Source organism: Asparagus officinalis, unplaced genomic scaffold, assembly GCF_001876935.1.
Source record: "Asparagus officinalis unplaced genomic scaffold, Aspof.V1 AsparagusV1_Un331, whole genome shotgun sequence".
Classification (NCBI taxonomy): domain Eukaryota; kingdom Viridiplantae; phylum Streptophyta; class Magnoliopsida; order Asparagales; family Asparagaceae; genus Asparagus; species Asparagus officinalis.
In genome coordinates this window covers 123,206-129,205 of record NW_017972596.1, presented here as the reverse complement: position 1 = coordinate 129,205, position 6,000 = coordinate 123,206, and the positions used below count along the sequence as shown (strand labels likewise).

General features: G+C 36.4%; 1 pseudogene; it reads left to right on the top strand.

The window, feature by feature from the left end:
- Window positions 1–598: 598 nt before the first annotated feature.
- Window positions 599–1,363, top strand: LOC109827637 (annotated as a pseudogene).
- Window positions 1,364–6,000: the final 4,637 nt, after the last annotated feature.

Sequence of the window (6,000 nt, the reverse complement as noted above, 5' to 3'; positions counted from 1 at the left end):
GGATGTTTTTGCTAAAAAACTAAAATGAACTAACTTATGTTACTATGCTGCTGAAATATTTATAGGCTCTATTGTAACTCCTACTAGCCATTGCAACAACTAGACATTTATATAGTTGTTGCCTTCAATACATATTTGGTGCATTTGTCTTCTAATGGGTGGTAACTCTACCACAGGTATGTTTAAATCAAGATTTTTTGGGTTCTTTCCTATTCTATGGTTTTGAAACAAACACAAAAAAGCTCATTTTTAGATATGCATTCCTAATTTTTGTAAAATGAAACAAACATGAGTTTTGGATATGCTTTCCTATTCTTAGATATCCTAAAAGAATTTTAGGACAAAATTTTGAAAACAACCCTTTTGCAAAATTAATGAGCAAAATCGACCTTCTAAAAAAAAAATAGTAAAATCGACCATTTTTATCACAACTCAGATGAAAAGGGTCGATTTTGTTGTTGTGGTATTTTTGAACTACACATGACTACTAGTCCCATGTAGTTAAAGCATGCCGCATCCCCACCCGCACCAAACCCATCAGTTTCCCCATCTCCTCCAACCCGCACCTGCACCCGTCCTCTGCACGTCCCAGATCGACATGCTCCGTGACCCCACCACCTGAGTATTCCTCCCCCGCTAGCAAAAGGTCGTTGTCCGTGTGGGACCGTCGGGTAAAAAAACAACAGTCTCGCGGTGCCCCCTAACTGCGCCGGCCCGCTCCCTCAGCACTGTCGTCGAGCTCTTTAAGGCCACGTCGATCGCCATCTCTGATACGCGCAACGGAGACGCCAATGGCTTTATGCACCTCCCTGGCTGGGTCCTCCATCGACGCCGCCAGCGGCGCAGCCTCTACGCCCTTAAGCACAAGTGCCTCCTCCTCCAGACCCCCTCCTCCCCCTACGTCTGCTTTATTTACGACCGCAAGTGCCCTGCTAACCTCGACCTCAAAAATCACTTCAAGACCCTCCACGAGCGGGAGCAGAACAAGAGGCTCGTGAGGATGAGGCAGCTTAGGGGGGAAAGAGACTGAGGTTCAAGGAGAGGTTCATAAGTGGCAATGTGAAGTACGAGGAGATGGCAGGGGAGCTAATCATGCCGAAGTAGGGGTACGGGTTGGCGACAGATTTGAGAGTATAAGCCGTAGGTAGCAGAGTAGGCGCTGAAGAGGCAGATGCAGCACTTGATGGTGAGGGGGATTGATTGGCTGATATTGGTTTCAAACGATTCAGATTTTAGGTACATGATTAGGAGGGCGAGGGAGACGGAGCTAAAGATGGTGGTGGTTAGGGACTAGAGGAAAGTGTTGGGGAGGGAGGCGGATCTGTGGGTCCCGTGGACGAGGGAGGAGAGTAGGGAGGTGTAGAGAGTTAGGGCCTTTTGGGGCCTTTCGCATGAAATGGACGGGACTACTAGTCCAGTCCATTTGTTTTGCATGCTAATCATGGATTTGCATGCCCTAACTATACATGACTACTAGTCTCGTGTAGTTCAAAAACAACCCAACAGTAAAATTGACCCTTTTCATTTGCGTTGTGATGAAAATGGTCGATTTTGCTGTTTTTTTGTGAGAAGGTCGATTTTGCTCATTAATTTTACAAAAATGTTGTCTTCAAAATTTGTTCAATTTTTTAGATTTGATTTCTTATGTGAGATTTCATTTCCATAATTTTTTAAAAATGAACCAAACAGCCCCAACCCACAAAAGGACAAAGTTACGCATAATATAATACTTTGTGAGGTAAAAGGGACCAAAGATACACTTTACTCAAAGAGTTACCCCTGTTAATTAGAAAAATCCTAATCATAAAACATGTTGCAGATTATATCAGAAATACTCTACTATCCATCATCTCACAAAAGTTCAAAATTCCACCAAAAATCTTAAAAATTAATTTAAAATTTGCCAAAATATAAGGTTTGAAAAGGATCAAAATACAAACTTTACCCAAAGAATTCCTCATGTTTATTTAGAGAACCCTAATCCTAAAATATATTTTTTAAACTGACATTCACAATTCATGTGGTATTTTTCTATTACATGCAACACCAAATTTCCAAATAATTTATCTTTCTAATTAACTCCAAAAAAATTTGAGAATAATAACAACAAAAGTTTGTTGATTTCACCACAAGTTACATCTTTTAACTCATCATACTCCCTTTAAAAGCACAAGTTCGAGAAAATCTTTTGGTAGACAAAAATACCATTGAAATTCAAATAGTAATCCATTAAGTAGGAGTAAGTTGATAAATTGATAAATTATTATTGGATATACATAGTATGAAGATAATAATACAGTTTAAATTGAAATATAAACTTGAATAAAATTATTAAATGCCAAATTTATAAATGTATACAAGATGAATGGCGTATATGTAAAAACCAAACAAATTAGTGAGACAAATAATGTTCGCCCTAGAGGTCGAACCCAGGAATAGCACAGACCTACAAATGCACATAATGTGGATGAGGTATTTGCAAAATCCACCAACCAAAATTCAATTAGTTTACGGTACTGCATAATAAGTTTCAAAGTTTAATTATACTATTAGTAATTAAATAGAACTATATTTACAATTGTTATCCTCTCACATGCAACATCACATATCAATGTTTATAAGCTAAAAAACTACAACAAGTACCGTAGCACTTTCATCTCTTTCTACATGTATATGACTTTGTTATTTTCTTCTTAGTAGATTAGATTAGATTATTTTAAAGCAATTAATTATATTATATATTTAATCTTTTTTCATATCAAGAAATATTAATAATTTTTATAGCATGTTCATCTATTTTCTTCTTATTAGATTAGATTGGATTATTTTAAAATAATTAATTATATTGTATGTTTGATCTTTTGTTTAGATCAGAAATTATAACAATTTTCACAGCACTATCATCTCCTTCAACATGTATGTGCCTTTATTATTTTCTTCTTATTAGATTAGATTAGATTGTTTAAAAATTATAAATTATGAAATTGCAATAATTTTCACATCATTTTCATCTATTTTCTTCTTGTTAGACTAAATTAGATTATTTTAAAGAAATTACTTATATTATATGTTTGATCTTTTTTTTAGATCACAAAATTTAAATATAATATTATCATTTAAATAGATATTGTTTGTATAAAAGTCAAAGAAAATCTCACACATATCTTAGATCTTAATGCCAATTGTAATATTTACACATGAGTGTTTGTTAAAATAAATTTCATGTATGGGCTTAGATAATTTAATTTTTTTAATACCCAAACTCTTCACAAAATCAAAATAGAGTAGCAATGCTATAGCTATATATATATCCACAGGACCACAAATATCTTAAAAATGAGTGAAGAAAAACGCACAAATAAAATCATGTTAATTATTGTTTGTAGGAAAAATGTAACAAAATTTGAGAGGAAATGTTATTAATTCTCCTTAATCAATTTATGAAAAAAATGAATACAATCTCTCACAGTAATCTCTCTCTAACCAACTTAGAAAAAGAAATTACAAATTTTCTTTATCGGTTTCCCGATTTACAAAAGAGATCAAGATTGACGAAGATCTTCCCCTTTGTTTAAAGCTGGATTCTTCTTGGTGGCGATGCGAGTTTGAATATTATATCCTATTGATAATACCAGCATATCGGTTCATGGAATATGGTCTATTCCTCTTGACTTGACGTCAGGAAGAACTTGCGAGGCAAGTTTAAAAACTCTTAACGAGTTAAGAACTCTGAAAGAGTTTAAAACTCTGTAAAAGAGTTGATTTCAGAAAGAAAATTAATCATTTTCAATTTAACCAAAATGGTTCACAATCCAAGGCACAAGATCCAAGAAAAGCCAATTCAAGATGATCCAAAAAATTTTCTTTTGTAGCTAACTTCTCAGCTATTTATAGGGGTTTACGGGTTGTAACTGCCCCCTTAAATCACTCTTTAATGAGGGTTTAATACCTTTAATTCATATAAAACTATTTTAAGGGGTTTAAGGGGTATAATCGCCCCTTAAATCACTCCTTAATGAGAGTTTAATGGCCTTGATTCGTGGAAAACAGTTTAAGGGGCTTAAGGGGTGTAATCACCCTCTTAAATCACTCTTTAATGAAGGTTTAATATCCTTAATTTGTGGAAAATGGTTTTAGAACCGTTTATAACATGTTTGAATGGGTCAAACGCGAGATTCGCATTCTGGAAATGACCCTCGCATTTAGAACTGAAAACGCGGTAGTGAGCTTCGCGTATTGAGCTGAAAATGCGATAGTGAGCTCTGCATCTTGAGTTAAAAACGTGGTAGTGAGCTCCGCGTCTTGATCCTGGAACACGACGATGAGCTCCGTGTTTTGAACTTGGAACATGATGGTGAACTCCGCGTTTTGAGCTTAAAATGCGGTGATGACTTCCACGTGCTTTGAAGAGATCATCAACTTGTAATCACTTCTGTTAGAGTGTTGTAAGGATTGTCATCTTGTAATCCTGGCCTTTGGCTCTTTGAGATGTGAGAGTCGTCAGTTTGTAACTCTCGTTTGTTGTTGCAAAAGTTTTCAGATTGCAATTTCCATCATCAGTTGTTGTAAGAATCGTCAAATTATAACTCTCATTGATTGATATGAAAGTTGTCAGATCGTGACCTCCATCATTTGTGCTTTGTGGGGATCCGCTATCCACAATAATTTTTAGGCAGCCTACAATTACCCACACGCACCCACTATTTTCAAAACCGCACTTCTCCATCTCCGTCTGTTATATATCCACATACCAAATTAAACTGCTGGAGTTTTCCCTCACAAACTACACCATTGATTAACTTTTTTTCTTTGGTACTTAAATTGTATAATATTCATTACGATAAAGACTCACATTGATCCTCTGCCTGCCTTAAACGTCCAACCCAAAAAATAATATACTAGGCCTTATAGTTAGTTAATAATGAGATCCTATCAGTATAAACAAACTAAGTAAAGATTAATAATTCTTAAGAATTTATCACGTTCCGCTATCTTCTACTGTAAACTTGTTAGTTGCTTATTCCTAGCCCTAAGAAACACTAGTAGAAAAACGAGCAACCTAGACGGAACAAACTAGACGAAATAATTTTCCGTCTAGTTTGAGTCAAACTAGACGGAACTAATTCCGTCTAGTTTGTTCCGTCTAGGTTGAATCAAACTAGACGGAAATTTCCGTCTAGTTTGTCAATCTAGACGGAAAGGTCAACCTAGACGGAATTTCCATCTAGGTTGCCTCAACCTAGACGGAAATTTCCGTCTAGGTTGAATGGTCAACCTAGACGGAATTTCCGTCTAGGTTGACTAGTCAACCTAGACAGAAAATCCGTCTAGGTTGAATAGTCAACCTAGACGGAATTTTCGTCTAGGTTGAATAGTCAACCTAGACGGAATTTCCGTCTAGGTTGAGGCAGTAGTCAACCTAGACGGAATTTCCGTCTAGGTTGAGGCAATTTAGACGTAAATTCCGTCTAGGTTGAATAGTCAACCTAGACGGAATTTCCGTCTAGGTTGAGGCAGTAGTCAACCTAGACGGAATTTCCGTCTAGGTTGAGGCAATTTAGACGTAAATTCCGTCTAGGTTGAATAGTCAACCTAGACGGAATTTCCGTCTAGGTTGAGGCAATTTAGACGTAAATTCCGTCTAGGTTGAATAGTCAACCTAGACGGAATTTCCGTCTAGGTTGAGGCAATTTAGACGTAAATTCCGTCTAGGTTGAATAGTCAACCTAGACGGAATTTCCGTCTAGGTTGAGGCAATTTAGACGTAAATTCCGTCTAGGTTGAATAGTCAACCTAGACGGAATTTCCGTCTAGGTTGAGGCAATTTAGACGTAAATTCCGTCTAGGTTGAATAGTCAACCTAGACGGAATTTCCGTCTAGGTTGAGGCAATTTAGACGTAAATTCCGTCTAGGTTGAATAGTCAACCTAGACGGAATTTCCGTCTAGGTTGAGGCAATTTAGAAACTATAACAAGTACCGTAGCACTTTCATCTCCTTC